At 34.8% G+C, this 20,446-nt stretch overlaps 1 protein-coding gene across 1 annotated transcript in view; it reads left to right on the forward strand.

Annotated features, from left to right (window-relative positions):
• Positions 1-6,145: 6,145 nt before the first annotated feature.
• Positions 6,146-20,446, forward strand: part of LOC118190039 (trifunctional enzyme subunit alpha, mitochondrial-like) — a 270,015-nt gene continuing 255,714 nt past the window's right edge. The window contains exon 1 of the mRNA XM_085809499.1: positions 6,146-6,268. The gene's annotated coding sequence lies outside the window, so the exon portion shown is untranslated. The remainder of the gene's footprint in view (positions 6,269-20,446) is intronic.

Raw genomic sequence — 20,446 nt, forward strand, 5'->3', positions numbered from 1 at the left:
GAAGGAAAGCTGGTAATGTAATCTAGAATAGTGATGTATCTCAACCGTCGGCCTGCTATCCGTTATCGGATTCTGGCATTCGTGCCAGCGGGCTGAGAATATTTCAGCTGGAATTAGTCATTTTAGTTTTGTTATCATTTTTCATGAATAAATGGAAATATTCTTTAGAGAATAATACGTTTGTTTTTCCTTCGTAAAACTGTTTTCTTCTGATATGACAATGCTGAATAGATTTTTTTTTAAATTTTCTTTCAGCTACTGCTTTGGTTTATCATAGGATTAATAAGCCACAGACTTAAAAATGTAACAAAAGTATGTCTAACCTAATTAAGATTTTCAAAAATTTAGGTTCAAACGCAATTCAAGAATTAGTTAAGATTAGCTTCACATTTCAATAGGTGATGCGTTAAAGTGCTGCATTTTTTAATCCAAAATTTTAATGTGCTGGAATTAATTCCAAGAACTAAGAAATATTGTTTATTAAATGACATTCTTTGTCGCTCTAAATTTTTGATGTGTATGTGACAAAAAATGTTTCACAGATAAATTCTGATTATCTTTTGAACAGCCGGGCGCTTCATTTAATAGCCATTAGCCTTGCGCCACTATAAGGAGCGGAAGTGGTGGCCATTTCATTATGACAGCACCTAATAGGTAGCAACCGTTGCCTTCTATGAAAGGATGGATAGTTACAGCCCTGCCTTCTCCGGCATTCGAGCCCGGGCCTATGGCTACAGCAGTTAGGATTATTAACCACTATACCGGCTGGGCAGCAGTTTCGATTGTAAAAGTGCGGGTTAAAAGATGCAATATTTTACTTTAGTACTGTGGCTACAAAAATGAAAGGAATTACTTTGCATTTCGTTGAAAAGCGCAAATACTTCGTACCAGTTGGGATATAATAAATCAAATTTTATCGTAGGCGGTTGCGGGTGGAAGGCAAAAAGCTCGACTAGTAACTACATTAAATCCTCCGTACTCAAGTTTCCTTTACTTCGGGCCTCATATATTTAATTGCTGCTTTACGCTGACCGCAACATAACACAAAATGTAAAAATGACCACATATTTTAATGCTATACATGTAAAAAATACACCTTTAATAAATCTAAATGTTTATTTAAAAATTAACATGATTTTTGACATTGGTAAAAATCTTTTTCTATTTTTGACAAATCAAGTTTATATTTGCTACTTGCGACTTAACATATCGTCAAGGTGAGAATTAGTTAAGTTGATTTCAATATAATCTCTTTGCATAATTCATTTTGGAATAGAATGATTCGCAAAGATATGTTGATGCGAAAAGTGTGACCACAATTTTTGTACACTTTTGAACAATCTTGCCCTTTTTTAAGCACTAACTTGCAAAATTCAGCATATTTCTCTCTTATGTATTCTTTAACCTTAAAATTCGTATAATTTTTTAGCTCGATGAACTCTTCAAACAATGCTTTGTAATCGTGTCTGAATGCAACTAATGTAGTTTTCTGCAAATATTTGAATATCCTTTTACTTATCTTTGTTATAGATGGAAAATAATTCAGTATCTGCTTTCGTGTTTCCTCGTAATAAATAGTTAGCCTCCCTTCAAAAACAAAAACTTTGTTTGCCATCTGCGAAATTATTTTATTACCTTTTATAAACTATGATTGAGATTTTTAAGTCTTCTGCGATGTTACGCAGGATTATTACCAGCACTTTTTAAAAATTAGCTATAAACTTTATTAGGTACTTACATATTATCCCTTCAACCAGGAAAGTTGGCCACCACTGAGTCGTGAAAGCTTGCGGAGATTACACCAAAGCTGCGTCAATTGTTCCTGCGGAATTCTGAAATAAATAAATGATGCTTCTTTACTTAATAAGCTATCGGTACCTGCCCCGCTCCGTTTTTGCTCTTTAAAAAAAACGCTTTCGTCCATTTCCACTATTTTGTTAGAAACTCCGGTTTTAACGGAAGGTCTATTTAGAAAGCTATGAGTAGAAACTTTTCACAGGTAATTGTTGCACTCTATTACTGTTTTGTCCGTGATTTGTAGCTGATCAGATTTTGTCCATTAATACACATATTTTTTTAGTGATAGGTTAAACTATCACATTAAACTATAACTTTGAAAACATTTCGCTGCTTGCTGTTTTGTAGAAGGCAGATTCCAAACTTAAATAATTTTCTTTTTCAAAACGCAAGAAAAAATACAGCAATAACAGCTAATTCATATCCTTTGTGCATAAAAGTAAAACGCAGCTTATCGAGAATCAATCTTGCAAAAATAAAAAAAATCTTGGAGTAAGGGAAATAAACGATCAGGAAATTTTTCTTTGCTTAGGCATTGTATGCAAAAGAACGCTGGTTTGCAAAATAACACTGCTATAGTTTCTGTTAATTTCTTCTAACAATTTTAAATTGTCTATAATTCAGTTCTCGTGGAAGGATAAATTTCACTGTTTTTATTACAGTTTTCATCACGGCTTCGAGACACGAGCTGCCAGGTTTTCTTTTTGAATAATGCAATGAAATACTAAGAGATTTGTTACATTACATTCTAGTTTTAATAAGCAAACGAATCCGTTTTCAGATCTCGCCATCGGTAGACATCCAGCTTAGTGCACACATTCTAATTTCTTTATTTTGATATAAATATTATCCAGAAATGTACTAATAAAATCGAGATAATCTTTGCTTCTGGTTTGATTGTTCATCGGAAGAAATAGCAAAATATCTTCAACAATTAAATTATTTTCATTGCGATATCTGATGAAACGGAACACTGTGATATTGCTGAAATTTCGGGGAATGCCAAGCTAAAATATGTACAGCATTTTAAACCTTCTGTGATGACATGAGAAATGTGTTTTGCAGTATTTCCAGTGCGTCTAGCATAGGTAGAATATATATAGGTTCATATTTTTAATTTGTCTATTTATTTGATTTTTATTCCCAAATATATCAAATACTAACAAAGAAGTCTTTCGCAATTTCTGCGGCAGTAAATAGTTTCATATGGTTACCGAGCACTTCAAAAATTTCCTGTAAAGTTCCCGTCATTGCTGAATCTTTTGAAACTGCCACCAAGATTATATTTTGTTGCTGTTACAAATGCTTCTTAAGGAAAATTTAATCTCTTATTAAAGACCCGTGAATAAAAGTTCCCCTGAGTGATTTGTGTTTCGAAATAAATATGACGATTAACGTTATATTGTTATATTTTTTCAATGCCGTATTTTCACGAGAAAGCAAATATGTCGCTGAACTATTTTCATCTTTCACAGAAAAATATTCCTCTTCTCACTTTCCACGATTGATTTGTTTAATTATGGCAAAGTACGCGACGGCTGTCTGCATAAGAAGAGGACGTCTGTCTTCATAGAGGACTTTTTAAGGAAACGTGGCTCGCATCCTCCTTACACGTGAGAAAACCACGAAAGCGTCCAAGCAATTACCGTTCGACTGGTAATGAACCTCTTATCTTGAAATAATATATTTTCTATCAGCAGGTTTTCGTTCTTTTAAGAGTTCCTGCCATTATGGATAGTAAAATTCATGCACTTGAAATTAAAATAATATAAAACCGAAAACGCCACATATCGACATAACTACGGAACTGTAACAAATCGCCCCGAGGAATTACTAGTTCGGGTCATGCATATATGATGGTGAATCTACGATCGTATATTCGATAGCAGTCGGTATTTTAATAATTGTATCAGTGGTGGGACAAACTTCATGCTTTACAAAACATATAAAACCTACATGCGGTTGAGAAGTTTTCAATTTTGCAAAGCGCAAGTAGCATCATTGTTTACTTAGCGTCTTTGTTTGTAAGAGCTACAAATGAATTTCTTTTCGGGCAATATATATATGCTCAATGGGCCATGGGTTGATTATGAATGCTTTAGATAATACATATATGTAGAAAAACCGCACAGTAGATGTGTAGCTGTATTACAGTACAACCGCTCAGACGAGATAGTGAGAGGTGACGCTGACTGTCGTGGTTGAATTCCAGAGAAGACATGGGTATTTGTAAACGTATAGTGTCTGTGCGACAAGAGGACGCTCAAAGTACACAATGAGCTGAAATCCTCTCGAGAGGTGAATGGTAGGGAAAATGGATGGCACCCCTCCCTACCATTAACCTCCCGAGGCTCTCGGCCCGCATCCCTTTCTCGGAATTTCATCCGAGGAGGAAACTTAGCAGTTAGTGAGGCCCGGCGGTACCTAATATGCCTACTTTGAGGCACAAGTTCTGGCTTGCTTCAACCTGTACCTGCATCACGATATATGCAGGGTGACCACCGATATACGAACCTCTAGCGGCCTATCTGCTAAACCAATTCAAATGAAATTTCAAACTTTGTTATTTCAAGGTATGCGCTCGAGATTTTGACGATTTAAAACAAAATAGCTCTCACGGTTTCGGTTACAGAGAAAATATTTCGAAATATTTAAATGGTAACACCCACTTTTCTCCTGCGCAAAACCATCAGCTCATTGAAATATCATAAACAGCGTTGAAACGATACACGTATGACAAAACCTGCTGACATAAAACATTTGAGAAGAGTATTATAAAGGTCCAATGAGAGCACAGGAGAGGAATAAAAGACCTTTTATCATAATTATAAGTTTCCAGCGTCCCCACCTTCGTAGACGATAATGCAATGCATGCGGGAGTAACAGCGGAGGAGTAATCCATATAACTTACATGATGACATATCTCGTGGATTTGGTGTGTACATTTTAGATTCCAGTTAACTCCTGAACCAAAATTCCACTGATATGAGGCCGGGGAATTGCAGTGGCCATGAAGTTGCAATGTTACGGGAGATGACTCGATCTTGAAATGTTGTACATGTCAAAAACGTTTAATTCCCAGCAAATTTCGTCATACCTGTATCGTTCCAATGCCATTTATGGTTTCTCAATGCGCTGATCAATTTTCACAGAAAAATGTGGGTGTTATCATTCTAAAACTTCTAATTTCTTTCATTGTAACCACAACCGTGAGAGTTCTGTGGTTTTAAATGATAACAGTCCTGAACGCATACGTTCAAATAACAATATTTGAAATTTCATTTCAATTTCTTGAGAGAATAGACCACTAGGGCACATATATCGTGGAAGTTTTTTATGATCACTCTGTATATACGCTTGCTTAGCTATGCTACACTCATTTAATTCTGCCTTTAACTGATGGAAGCAATTCCCTTAGATTACTCGAAAAAACGTGTTACCCGAAATGGCAGTGCTCCAGATTATTCTGATAAACGAGGTTCTATTAGAGAACTATTTAAACAGGAAGCTCATTATGCGTCAAAAAAGCTATTGTTAGTCTTACAGAAATGCATTCAAATATTCGATAGAATTTTCTGTCAATCTAAGCGCACACTTAAAGATTTTCGTGACGCAGCTGATACTATATAAACCTCTTCTTGATCTTTATTGTAATTTAGAGGTAAAATATCTTTTTTGAAATGTTCCAGCATCTGTTATAACTTTAAAAAATGCTACTTTGTCATTTCAGAGCAGAAAATAAATAGGACGCAAATCAAATTAGTTTACAGCGCTCCATGAGCTTGATGCTTTTCATTCTTGATTATTCAATCTTATTGATTTTCTAAAGGCTAGATTTGTATGAGGTTGCTAGTGTTTGATATAGTATTAAATAACAATTCAACCTTCTTGTGGCTTCATTAATCTACAAGTCTTAGACCCTTTCTATAACAATCAAATTGATATATGTAGTGTTTTCGTAAAAGCTCTCGGTTCCCCTCTGTCATGAGTGTATATAGTTTTATTGGTTTAAAAAGAAGGTATGACGTATGTTAGGTATGAAGAAAAAAAGAGCGTAATATGCCACTTCTACTTAGCACGTGTTTCATAGACTGCTTCTACAGAAAATGAGCAGAAAGTTCTTTAATATCTTTCACAAACAAACAGTGATATACGAAAACACCGATGGCTCAAAATAGCATTTTGGGCGATGAAAGAAAGTCTCTGTTTGTGAAATTTCGGCTCAAAACGCCTCTTACTAATCTGTGTAAATATAGATCCAACGTCATACCAAGCACCGAGGAGAAAGTAAGAAAATGAAAGAAATAGACGCATCATTGTTTTTTTAAATAATTCAGTAACGTGACCTTACGAGAAACGCAAGCGACATTTGTTGCTGAATACCAGATGTAACATTGAAGCAGAATGCTGTCTACGAAAGAAAGTTATTTAAAAGCTTATGGAAAAGAAATTAATAGCGAGAAGATGCATAGTAAGGCTTAGTTATTTTTTTTTAAATGCTATATTTTGTCTTATCGATATAATTACATTTGAAGAGGTAATTCAATGAGACACAATCTTACAATTACACCGTACATATTGTTTTAAAATGATCGCGCAATTTTCGTCGCAGTTTTGTAGAGTCCTTAGGTTTCTTTCGGAGCAAATGGCACAAAATATCAGCAAAGCTTCTCCCGGACTCGAACTCTGGACTTCCGATTGCTAGGCGGGCTTGCTTTTCGATTACACCACGAAAGTGCACTGTAAAGGAAGAAAACATTTTTTATGTGCATTTCCTATTTAAAGGGCGACTGAGGAAGAGGGAAGCCAGTCGCCAAGTCCTGTGGTAATAAACTATTGCCTGCCATATTTTAGTTCGGGCACCAGTGTAAAAATAAAGAGAAAACTCCGTATATGCATTTCCCACTTAAAGGGCGACTGGGGAAGAAGAGACCCTGTGACAGTCTTGTGCTGACATACTATTGCTTACCCCTTTTTAGTTCGGGCGCTCCTTGTCGAGTCAGATTATTTCGGAGCAGGAAACACAAAAAATGAGCAATATCCTTCGATGGAATTCGAATCTCGAATCTTTCAACTGCTTACCAAATACATTTCGGTGGCAGGAAGTAAGGAAGGAGAAAATTTAGTACAAACTCATAGTTTCAGTTCAAAATTGTATCAGATAAAACGCACTTTTAGACTGAGATTATTTGGATCAAGGGATCCCTTTTAGTATGGATGTGACAACTCTAATTTTTACCCAAACCATCCGGCAAGAAATTTTCATTTAAGAAGTCATTCCCCATTCTACAGAAGCTCTTCTAAAAAAAGTATTTTCTCTAATATTCGTAACTGACCCAAAAAACTGAGAGTAAAGAGAAAACCATTTTTACTTCTTAGATGTAAGTGACACAAACGTTGATTGCAAGGGCCACTTGAAAATTAAATTCTGTTAAACGGAAGATTTCAAATATCAGCATTTCTCCAAACGAGGATCTGAAATCCATGCTTCCGCATCTCCTTTTTTCTTACGTAAAAGTTATATTTATAAATTTTCATTCTTGAAATTTGCAGCTGCTTTTAGCAATATTTATATACAGCTCTCAAGAAATTTAATTAATGATATTCGAAATAATTTTGTTTTTACTAAGTTGAGTTGTTTTTACTAAGTTCATCCAGAAAGTATGTACCCTTTGGGCATTAAAAAAGATTAGCAATTTGTTTTCATTTGTATTTTATTAAAGGAGAACCTACACACCTTAAACTACTTTTCGACATATTCACCATGCGAATTAAGGCATATGTCATATCTTGGCACTAATTGCATCATACCCGTTTCGCAGAATTCGGCCGCATGCGAAAATGAGCCAGTTCTAGACGTTTACTTTATCACTTGCAAATTGCTGGCAGGTAACAAATTTCTTAAGGTCAGAAAGCAAATGAAAGTCGTATAAAGCTAAGTCTGGATTATAAGGAGGGTGATAGAATTGTTCCTAGCTAAATGAATCAAGCAGCGTCGTCGTTACGTGGGCGGTATCCGATAGAGCGTTTTCATGGACGAATACAATACCAGAAGTTAGTAGTCTACGCCTTTTATTCTGTAAAAATGTTTCCAATACTCATTAACTCAGACAACCAAGCAGCCATACTCTCCATCCGAAATGCAGACAGCCGTTCTCACCTGGCCCATGAAATTAATCTCTAAAGATCTCAATACGGAAATACACATAACTTGGAGCAAAAGGCACAGCGGCAACGTTGGCAACGGCACCACCGACAATCTGACAAAAACAGCAGCTCTTTCTGAAGAAGGCGTGTCCCTCAACATCGCGCTTCCGAAATCGCAACTGCGACAAATCGTAAACAAACATCTAAACCAGGAGTGGCAAGAAGAGTGGAATAACGCCCTCAACAGGCTGGCGCATTCACCAGTTCTTCGCCAAAATAGGCACAGAAATCAGAAAGATCTAAAACCTTCCTACCTTGTTATTTCACAGGTCTTGGCCCATACCCAGATTTGTCTGTGAATTGCGTCTATGAAGTTAAAGGAAGTGCAGACCATTACCTATTCTTCTGCCCTCTTACAAATGACCTACACATTCGGAAAACCACCAATCTAAATCTTAACTTTAAGAGCCTGGTTATATCTCAAAGCCGCCTATACCCCAAAATAATCAAAATACACCAAAAGCTCAGTGCTCTAGGACTGGACCTATGCTAAGTCACACCTTAGGACAAAAAATGAAAAAGTAGAAAGAGCAATGACTAGGCTACACCCTCCTAATTGATTTCGAGCAACATTAACAATTTCCATAATGCTTCAAAATACCAAAATATTGAGCTGACCCTATGAACTTTGGACTTTGGACTGAAAGATCTGAGCTCAGTACAGTCTTTATCTGTAACAAATACTCTTAACACAACAAGAATCAGACTCCCAATATATTATCAAAATCAAATCCCATATGTTTAACTACTTACATAAAAATGCAAAAATTACAGTGAACAATCTCCAAATTATCAACTCTATTGTATTTACGTAATTCCAATATTCTAATGAGTCTACTCAACAGTTTGTGTTATACAATATTGTGTAACTTTGCCTAATTTTATGTTATTATCCTCTTATGTTTTAATGTAGCAGCTTCGATGTATAACTCCAGTATTAATTAGGAGAAAAAGCATACAGTCAGTTCCAGTTTTTAATACTCTAGCTGGTTAGTACTGGAGCAACACCTGTTCGATTTTGTAGTGAAGTCTCTGTTGCCCATGTACTTTTATCTGTTTGCCTGTATCATACTTCTTCGATGTCTCACAGTACGCTGTAGCATTGACTGTTGTGCCTCGTTCCATCAAGTCCATAAACAAAATTCCGTGACATTTCGAAAATACAGTGTACATGATTTTTCTTGAAGAAGGAGGTGGCTTTGCGTTCTTGGGTTCTGGAGAACCAATATGCCGCCATTCCAGTGACTCTGATTTTATTTCATATGTCACGTAACAAATCCGTGTTTCGTCACCTGTAACAATCCTTTTAAAAAGTCACTTCTTTCTGTTGCATAACCTTCATAACGTTGCAAAAACTCCGATTCTGCTCCCATGCTTTTCCATTTTCCAACATCCGTTAGTGTTTTCGGTAAGCATCGCGAACACAATTTTTTTAGCGCAAATTTTCACTAGCAATGTCGTCTGCTAAAGATAGTGAAATGTTTCGAAAACACACTGAAAAATTAAAAATTGCGAATCGTCTACTTTAACGAACTTCTCCATCGATGCAGTGTTCGATCATCGAAGAATTGGAGTCAATAATCAAAGACATGTGTCCATTCTGTCCTCGTGGTGGACAGTTTCCCTTCCTTCGTTAAGCACCATTTTCTTACCATACCTTCATTCATCGCGTTCTTTCTGTAAGTTTTACTTATCTGACGATAAATTTTGCAAGGTTGAACATTTCTCGCATTAAAAAACTCGATAATAACTCTTATTCCCCATCTGGCGGCCCGATCGAGTTAGATATATTATAAATTAAAGGGTTATTAAATTATAAATATATAGATTATGAAAAGTGAGTGTATTGCTTTTAAATTGCTCAGTCTGTTATGCAATCCAATTATAATTTATTAACGATCTTGAGTTTCACGAAATGGCAATGTTTTTTACGTTTGGTGGATGAAAAAAGCATGGTAGGGTAATGCAACGTAAAATTACGGTAAAAAATGTGGAAAGATTGTTCTATAAGACTTTTCTAACAGCAGAGTTGAAAGACTAAGTTCTAAAGTAGGTGTGGACAAACTTTCTCTCATTAAGATTTACTATATTAAAATTCAAAAAATCTGAAGAATCGCGAGTAGTTTTATTAAGAGTTAGAACTAGGCATTTATATCAATATAAAAGCAGTAAAAAAATGTTTGGATGTAGTGAATATTCCGAAAATTTAACAATTGCATTGCATTTTATAATAGAAAAAGTTAAGTAGTATGATTATAAATTAATAATTATTGTTACTCCTGTGCAATATTCAGAAAAGTACGAGATATCCCTGCAGCACACATATTTTAAACTTTTATAAAATGTACTGAATATTCCTTTTTATTAGGTAGGAAACCAATATTTTCTCCTTGTTTCAAAATTTTACTTCTGATTTTGATTGCAATTTGTAACTCTTGTGATTTGAATTTAACTTAAAACTGACATTCTAAGTGCTAACTAACAAAGTTGTCTAGCTGGCTTGTCCAGTATCACTCCCTTCCAGTTGTTCAATTGTTAATATAAACACAAATCTAGCTTTAAAATTCTAAAGAAGTATATATTTTCCATTCCTGGTGGTTTTACGAAACTTACAATGATAATACAATCTAAATTGAGTGTTTCTGGTTATAAAGTTATAAACTAGACGACTTGGGCTGGTTGATAAATTTCAAACGATTCCCAAAAATATTCTAATTTCAAAATCCATCATCTGGGTCTTAACTTACCAATCCTACTTATTTCTTACTGTAGTATCACAACGCTAATAAGTTGTAGAAATGACATATAGTTTGATATTGTATAAGGCAGGGGTCCCCAATCTTTTTATCACTAAGAGCACATTCCAGAATATCTGTTGGAAGGCGGGGCCACCATTTACTTATCAAGGTGAATTTATAGTTGGATAGAATTAATATTACCTGCACATAAAAAAGAGATGGGTGGCATTTCGCTTTGAGTTGGTATCTATGTTGGACGCAATTCCTATTTACCGGATTTGAGTGCGTATAAGACGCACTTCTATTTTTCTTTTTCTTTTTCTTTTCTTTTTTTTTTTTTTTTTTTTGAAAACAGGTCTGAAAAACGGGGTGCGTCTTATACGTCGATACTCAGTTTTTGATTACATTCATTTCTGGAAATTTCCTCTATTCGGAGTTATACGATTTTTTTTCCTTGTTTCCTTGCGGAGTGGGGGAATTTTGAAGTAACGCAGAGCTCAGCGAATGCGCATGCGCTGTCATCGACGCTGGCCTCGTTTAAATTTCCGAACTTTTATACACGATACTTATACTCGTAAGTGCGTGAAATTTCTACTGTTCAGTTTTTCTTAAATTTGTTGACAAGTTATGGCTCAAAAACAAAGTCGGCATTGCTATAACATAGCATACGTGTGATTGCGTACGCTAAAAAACATGGAAACAAGGCTGCAAAAGAGGCATTTCGGGCCTCCCCAGCTGAGAAACTCATAAGAACTTGGCGGAATTTTAATGATCAGTAATAAAGATTTTAGCCTTCAAAAATAATGTGTAAAAAAGGGGGTGCGTCTTATAGGCCGGTGTGTCTTATACGCCGGCAAATACGGTAATTAATAATGAGCATTTTATGAAATTTCATAAAAATTCAATCAAAATAAAAAAACTATCATATAGAATTTTATTGAAACCTAAAACATTTTTAATGTGATCTCACAGCGGCAGGCACACGTTAAACGATCGGCGGGCGCCATGGTGCCCGCGGTCATACGGTTGGGAACACCTAAGCATGCCTTCGTAATGTAAAAGTATCACACTCGGAGTTAATTCGAGAGGTCCAGGCTCGGGTCCCGGAGAGGGCATTCCTCATTTTGTCTCCTGCTTTCACATAACCTAATGACGCTACAACTGTACAAAATTATTATGCATGACTTACAGTTTGGAAAATTATATTATGGATTGTTAAAATGTACTTGTCCTAGCATTATTTGTGCTTCGATTTGCAATCATGTTTAAAAAATAAATCTGTTATTTGCTACGACGCGAGCCGCATTTATGAAACCAAAGACCTGTATGTAGCTCGAAAGCCGCGGTGTAACCATGTTTGTTAGAGCACTTTTATTGTCAAACTAAGATTCCCTGGCTTTTGAGCTTTTTTTGTGACAATTTCATATTACACCGTATTTCAGATTTCTTTAGGGATTTTGATCCTCGCATTTATTTACCCGGCTTTCGCTCCCTCTCAGAGGATTTCCTCACAGTGGGTAATGAGTTACAGCTTCTCTTAACAGCTCCAAATAGCTAGCAACAAAGAGCACATTTTCACTCGCTTTATTTAGCTTTAAAATTGCATTATGCCCTAGTTTTTTTTATTATATTCTTATTATAAAGCTAGCTGTTCTCATACTCAGAAGAATGTAATACAGCATCTTTATAATTTCCTCCCACGTCGTAAATCGTAATTATCTCTTTATGCAATTCAGCAGATTTGAAATCTGTACCGAGAAACTCACAGCTCAAAGAAGTGGAAGGTTTTTATGCAGTGTGTTTTGTGTTTTAATATGGTTGTTTAAATCGATATTTATATTCTCATCCCCTTTCATTCGCAAGCTAAATTTTTTCTTTTTACCACAATTTTGAATTTCTATGACTTAAAATCGATATTCCAGCTCTTTCAATCGATCCCAGCATAAACCGCGCAATACTTCTAAGACATATTTGAATTCAGATAAAAGCTCAAAACTCCATATCTAGACATATTTAAACCATATTTTCAGTTTGGAGAAATTATTCTTCTAATGCTGCTTTCAGTAACGAATATTTTTGTTTTGGTCACTTCTACTTTTGAAATCTTTATTATTTTCTTCTTATATCCACAAACTTTCCTTTGGCATTAGACAAAGTAGAACATAATTACTGAGTTAATTAATTCTTAATTTTATTTTTAATTAACTAATTATTAGATTGTATTACATATTTAGAAGAAAATATAATAACTCTGCTAATGTGAAGTCAGTGACATTTGAGCATCAATGACATAGATGACATTTGGGACAAAAATGCCTGAAAATAGCATATTCAACACAAACGCCTCTCTTCTTGCACTAAACGATTAAATTGTGCGTTTAAGCCTTTCTCATACATTTGCTTCCATAAAAGCATGCAAAATACATTTGCTTACATAAATTTATGGGAACAAATGAACACTTTGATTTTCTATTGCACAGAGCTACCAGAATTTTTAATACGAACCCATTTTACTCAGAAAGTCCTCTATGAAGGATGATGAGGTTATTTGAATATGGCAAAACACACGAGAGCTATCTGCCTAAGGGGTGTGATGTCTTCGTGGAGAAGGTTTCAAAAGAAACTGGCTCGTATGGAAAAAACGATGAAAACCAACCATGCAGCCAGCCCGTTCACCCCATCGAACAAATGACAAACTTCCATTATTCAACAGTCTTTTAAAGTTCAGCCACTAGTGACCTCTGTGGATGAATCCCTTTTGCTTAGACTGACAGTCTTAGTGTGTTCTGCTATAATCGAATAATCCAGTGTAGTCCAATCCAGAATTTTCCCTTAAGGCTTCTGATTCAATAAATTCAGAGCTTTTATTTTAATAATATGGTTGATTGATTGATCTTGGCACAGCATAGAAGAGTTAGAAGAGTTACCCATCTTAGGAAGAAAGACTTTCGAAGTGATAATTGCTCGTATTCTCTTTGCACAGTGTAGAGAACTACGAAAATTTTATAAAGCCAACCGTTCACCGAAAAGCAATTTACTAGTAAAGGCCAGCGTTCCTTAGTTTAATACACACTTATTCATTAGTAAACTACTATGTTTGTTTCTACCACCCTGACCGATATAGAGTTTTGCGATGCTGGCTGCCGTATCGATGGGTTCGGGTTCGAATCCCGAATATGTCATGGATGTTTGTAAGTGTACAATGTCTGTATTATCCAGAAGTCATTTTAAAAACCTGGGAAGCCTAAAGTCTTTCGGAGAGGTTTGGTGGTAAAGGAAAAGGAATGGGACAGCCTCGGATTCGTTCCCCGGGGTGTTGTTCTCCTTCAAAATATGAGCGAAGCTTTGCAGTTAATGCGGTGATACTATACCTGTACTATCATTTGTAAAATTCTGTGGCCCCGCCTACTTCTTTCTTCCCTGTCCTATATTTGTTTCCAAATACTATGAAATTTCCTACAAAATGCATCTGCTGGGAAAGCACATTTCGAAATTCCATCTTGTCTTTAAAGAATTCGTTCCTTTAATTCAAATTTATATACGTGAAGTTTTCATCAGAGTCTATATTTGTTCATAGTTATTATGAAAAGCAAAAACTTTTAACTTGAGTAGTATATATGTTTTTAGTGTAACTCAAAGAACCTTTCACCAGTTCTTTGATAAGATTGAAATACTGCTTAGTTAAGTGAATGTTTCTAATTATAAAATTGGGAACGTTTAGATTTTTCATTTCAAACAATGTTTTCATTTTCATTAACAGACTGAAATGGAAAGTTACAGTTATTGATTACATTTTAGCGATAAAATTATAACCTTAAATTTATTTGTAGCTTTTCATAAATTTATATATATTTTTATTCATAGATTTATATACACGAAAAAAAAACAGAATGCCAGTTCTGGTAAATTTAATAGAAAGGAAAATGCTTGAAAATATTTCATTTTGAATACGGTTATTTAAGTAAGATGTCAAATGTTAAATATCAACTTGAAATGGAGTCTAATGAATCCAAAATTTTGGTTAATTCGTACAAAACTGAATTCTGAAAATTCTCAGCAAGGAAAAATATTAATAAATTTTAATTTGCTAATGCTTGTTCATTAATGTAATTTCTTTAATGCTTGTTTGGAATTCGGAAAGAACCCGAAACATTTGTTTTTGTAACACCTAAAATCAGTCATTAATTTTTCTCACTAAGCGAAATCCGTGCTGTAACAAAATAGAAACAGCTGCGACCTCAAAAGTTGTCGCAAGGTTCGTGTGCAAGCATTTTGAACAGTTAATTTTATATACACCATGTCCTCAAAATTCCTTACTATAGATTAATAAAATTTATTAATTTACTTAATAAGATTTTATCAATAAAATGTCTTCCTTTATTTTTGCAACCCTTGGTCGCAAACATAAATTTCCAAATACAAAAGTGTTTTAAATGACGCAAAGGTTCTTGTTTTAGATTTCTAAATTTAAAGAAGCCTGTTTTGTCAAAATTACGAAATATAACTTTGTAATTCTTCTGGTCTCTATACTTATATTCAGGAAAACGTTATACTCTTTTCGAAAAATAAAATACAAAAAGTTTGATGCACGCAAGTCAAAAATTGACCGAGACATTTAATGATGATGTCGAACATCATATTCAGGGGCCGAACACAAATTGAAGATCAAGATATTTACATTTATACGCAACTAAAAATAAAATATCAGTTTAGAAAAGGTTTCTGATGTTAAAGAGATTAAGAGACGAGCATTTCTATGCAGATTGTGGTGAAAATATTAGTCAATGTAATAATTTTTAAAAATGAAGCACTTATTTACAGAATTCGTGTTCTGGAAAGCATTGGCCGGCTTCCGTATTCGCACAAAATAATAAAATGAAGACTTTAGTAAATCCCAAAAGAATATCATTAAATGGCATTTAAAGGGAAACTATCAACTTCGAGTTTTTCTAATTTATTTACTGAGCTCTGAATGCATATAAAAAAGTCAGAAATGATAAATTTTGAAATTAAGTATCTCGGTAAAGGTTTTTCGTGCGGTCAAACTTTTTGTGATTAATTTTTTATAAGGAGTATAAAATTTTCCTAACTGCAAGTACAGGGACTGGAGGAACGTATAAAAAGTTAGGTTTCGTAAGTTTTAAAACTGATGTCTTTAAGTTAAGAAATACCAGAGATGAATCTTTGCTTTATTTAAAATATTCTTGTAACAGGAAACATATATTTACGACAAGCGGTTGCAAAAATAAAGGCCAGATAAAGAATTTTGTGGACATTGTGTAAGACTTTATATTCTGAAATAGTTAATTAGTAGGCTTATCTGATTATTTAACTTTAAAATTATTTTAGGTGTTAAAAACAAATCTCAGTATGATGACCAGATTGGACTTTCTTTACCGTATATGTTAATACGGCACTCCATTCATTTTCGTCATAAGTCCAAGCGCTGTATGAGATGTTATTTCGTCTACTCCAGTCCACTAAGTTTAGTAGTAATAATTTCTATATTTCTTCTAGTCACTAACATAGAAAATGTTGATTACGCTTAAAAGACTTAAGATCTAAATCTTTTCTGAGTAATCAATATTTTCTGGCAGAAAATTTTCATGCTTGCTCATTCCAGTATTGTGTCGATGCATAAGTCCGGCCGTTCTTCATCGGGTTGCCGTTTTTACATTGCTATGATTTGATTAGCATAAAATACACTACAGTACACTACGAAATAATGACATGACGTTGATACGCTACGCCATAAATCAATAATCATTCACTCATTCATTCAGTGATGTAATCATCAGCTTTGTTAACGACCGCCTACCAGCATTCAGGTAGGAGGTCAATGCCCCTCCTGTAGAACTGTTGTGGTTACGAGCAAAACCACGGAAGTTCTTCTACAGGAGACTGATCTATTAGCCGATTGCTAAGAGAAGTTTCATTAAGAAATTCTTGTCCCTCATGCTAAGAGAAGTTACATCAAGAAACTCTTGACTCTTATTATTGTTAGAGAGAACCCGGAAAAATTAGTAATAAGAAGTGCGATTAATATGTCGGAAGTGTTTATTTTTCTGTACTTGAAACTCCATACTGATTAGCCTTGAAAATAGCCAAAACGAGCTGTTTCATACAAGCTCTTGTTCGAAACATTCAAACCCCAAATTGAAGAGGATCAACTGAATAACGTAAAACGAACGCTTTACAATGCAGTCTTGCCAGCCCAATGAAGAATGGCAAGAACGAAGTTAAAAATAGTCTTAAATGAAAATAGCATTCTTTGAGTTTTCAAGTGGGACACAACCTGAACTCTTTAAGCAGCAGCGAAAGTAATTAAAAACGGCTATGTGACTGACCTAAGTCAGAAAGAGCAGCTGATTATGAAATAAAAAATGATGCATTGTTCACTATGAGAAAAACTAAGACTTGATTCTGAAATTATGAGCTAAACAAAAGTCTACTAAAAGATGAAATCATATGAGAATAACGGTGAGTCTACCTCTTACAGTAACTATTATTCACTATTAGTGAGAAGGGATGTAAGAGCAAAATATTTACGCTTAAACGAATCTAAATTAGCAGCTAAAGCAAATGTATTTGCATAGCTTAGAAAGTAAAAAATCTACCTTTGAAATTAATCTTAAGGAATGCTTACGACGTTTAGAAATATTGAATTTTAATAAATAAACTTCAGATTTTTAAAAGATAGTCTGTTGTTATTGTTCTTATGGCTAATCTAAATATAGCAAGTATCCACAGCATATAAGCGTTTTGCCATAGATGAAACGACGTTTGTCACAACTTTATAGTTGATCATGAAAATGTTATTAAGCATCTTCTTTCAGAGAATGTATCGTGTTAATTGTATGAAACTCGTTATTTTTGACCGACTGGAGCATTGTGAATGTTTCGCTAAATGGAATTATTACTCCATGGAGGCCATTAAAAAATGAGTTCCTTTCGCAGAATCCTTTCTACTCACACCGTTAAAGTGATTTGCTTCTCCACATTTTGAAAGAAATATACTGTGACTGGAAGTTAGCTTTATACTTGAAAATTTTAAGCAAAAAATATGCTGTAATTGCTCGAACTCTGTTTCCTTTTCTAGGTCTATGTTAATAAAGCAGCATTCAGAGCTCTTCTCTTTCTCAAAATTTCAGTAATTTCTAGCGGCAATTGAAGCTTTCTGTTTTTTGGAAGAACTGTCGATTTATGGGCTATGCTGAGAAGCGTTAACCCAACGTAGAAGTCAATAGCTGTTAACTTTCAGTCTTTTTCATGGCTATGCTGGAAGTTATTATCTAAAAGAAAGTTTCAAATCGAGACCCCGAATATTCATATCATCACGTTTTTGAGAAATTCTTATTTGAAACATCTTCATTCCATTTTTAAACACTTTCCATTTACATTTTTTGTGTGAAAAGCTATCATTGTTAATTTCTAATCCTCCTGATCTAGATGCGCAGCAGATCAGATGCGCGAATTTTATCATGGCCACGAGGCAAAAGTTGTGTTTGTTGACGGCCTTGTTTTGCTGCGGGCCTTGTGTTTGCCTTAAGCACCATATAAGTGACATTAAGAGTTTGTCCAACTCAGTCCCGATTTCGACGGAGACGGAAGACGGTTCCTAGGATAACCTACCTCTTCTTTTCCTATCATCAATCTCTCAAGAGGACGTTCGGCTCGACAGTGTATTAAGTGCCCTCATAATGCAAATTACCCTATACTCTTATCCCTGCCCTAAAAAAAAAAAAAAAAAAAAAAAAAAAAAAAAACACGCACAATTATTTTTCTATGTAGGTCGTATTAGAAAAGATTGAAGGCAGAAATAAAAACATAACTGTGAGGATGTCAGCTGATTTCAACTGCAACTGAATTATTGAATCATTTCAAAGGACACTAGTGTTATCTGCTTACGGGAATGGACTGCCTTCATGAACTTTCTTAAACTGGCTCCTATTTTACACACGAGGAAATTAGAGGAGAGAAATATATCTGAAAGTCTCAGATGAAAGAAAACAGATGGTAGTAAATGATCAGGATTCAGCTTGAATTCCAAAGACGTTTGAAAAAGTTTTAATCTAAGCAAAGCTGAGTGATAACGAAATTTATATTTCCAAAAACAGAAATATGTCTCACTTCAATAAATTTAATGAAATGTAAAGCCATGCGTATTTTTCCCTCTAATGGCAAATACCGGTTCTGCAAGTGATCGAAAATGATATGTTATAAATGATAAAACCTGAATCTAACGCCCTTGCCCATTATCTGTTAGCTTAGAATGAATAAACAGAATAAAAGAAAAGAATTTTGTGTGTGTGGTTGGGGGAGGGAATAAAATTCCTATTATTTTTCAGTACAGCATTATGGCTTCTAGTCACATTCTCTTCGAAACAATGGCACTGAAGCAAAATCAGAAACATAAATAAAACGATTGTGAATTGATTCCCTGATTCAGTATGGATTACTGAAAACGGAACATTTCTTTATATTGATCTTAACAGGTCCATAATCTGAGGGTAAACATTCTTCAAGACAAAAAGACTTTACTGCACAAATAAATCAGTTGGCCATAAGATGACTAATCTTTTCCCTGGAATGTATTATTATACGGACAACACTTAAAACCTTTTTTATTCTTTCCTGGGTAGATTTTATCCCCTTTAAACCTCTCTTTTATCTGAGATTTAAGTAAATAACTAGTTGAATGAAAAATGGTTCGTAAAATTCTAGCAATTGTTAAGTTAATGCTAACTTACAATGCTTTAAAGATGTTGTAGATGGCTATTTATTGGCTACATAAGAGTTAACAAAAAGAAATAAAAACAAAATAAAATATTTATTAAAATTTATAAAGGTTGATATGGTAAATTAAAATCTCAACTTAAAGTTTCCACTGCATCGTGCATTGTCTAAACAAAAAGGAGAAGGTCATTAACAGAATTACAATAAATTCGTTCTGTTCAATAAGTTTAGAATTTTTCCACTGAGATTTGTAGAGACATTAGGTTGTTTAAGCAGGAGGGATAAAAAATGAGCGATGCCTTGGCCGGGATTCGAACCACCAACCTCTCGAATATGCGCCGAGCGTGCTGACCACTACATCACGAAGGCATGCTAAGAAGGTAGCAGAAATACCTTATATACTCTTTCTTTTAAAGGGAGACTGGAGATTAGGAGACCCCAGTTGCCAAATCCTGGAGAATCATCATCCACCAACCTTTTTTTAGTTCGGGCGCCATTGTAGATACATTAGATTTTTTTTGGGGATACAGAAGATGGGAGAAATGAGCAATGCCATCTCCGGGACTCGAAGCCTGGACCTCTCGAATACGCGCCGAGCGTGCTGACCACTATACCACGAAGGCATGCTAAGAAGGCGTGAGAAGTACATTATAGACTGCTAACTAATGCAAACGCCTGTCGTGAAACTGGTACTGCAAATAATGACACTTGCTAATTTACGTCTATAGGTGCGGTTTAAATGAAGTTATAGTGGTTTGGCTATCTATTTAACTCGCCAACATGCTTATGCAAAGTCGGTACTTTGTACGGAAAAAAATTATTTTTGTACGAAGAAAAATTCTCTGCCTTTGTATATAAAATTTCTACTCATTTTCTAAAATACTTATCACATTTTTATACTTCTACGAAAAGTAGAGTTGAAAATGAGAATAAAAAGATAGGCCAGATAAGATTGCAAGCTGAGACTT

Source organism: Stegodyphus dumicola, chromosome X2 (genome assembly GCF_044657685.1).
Source record: "Stegodyphus dumicola isolate Sdum_Otavi_A_Nest chromosome X2, ASM4465768v1".
Classification (NCBI taxonomy): domain Eukaryota; kingdom Metazoa; phylum Arthropoda; class Arachnida; order Araneae; family Eresidae; genus Stegodyphus; species Stegodyphus dumicola.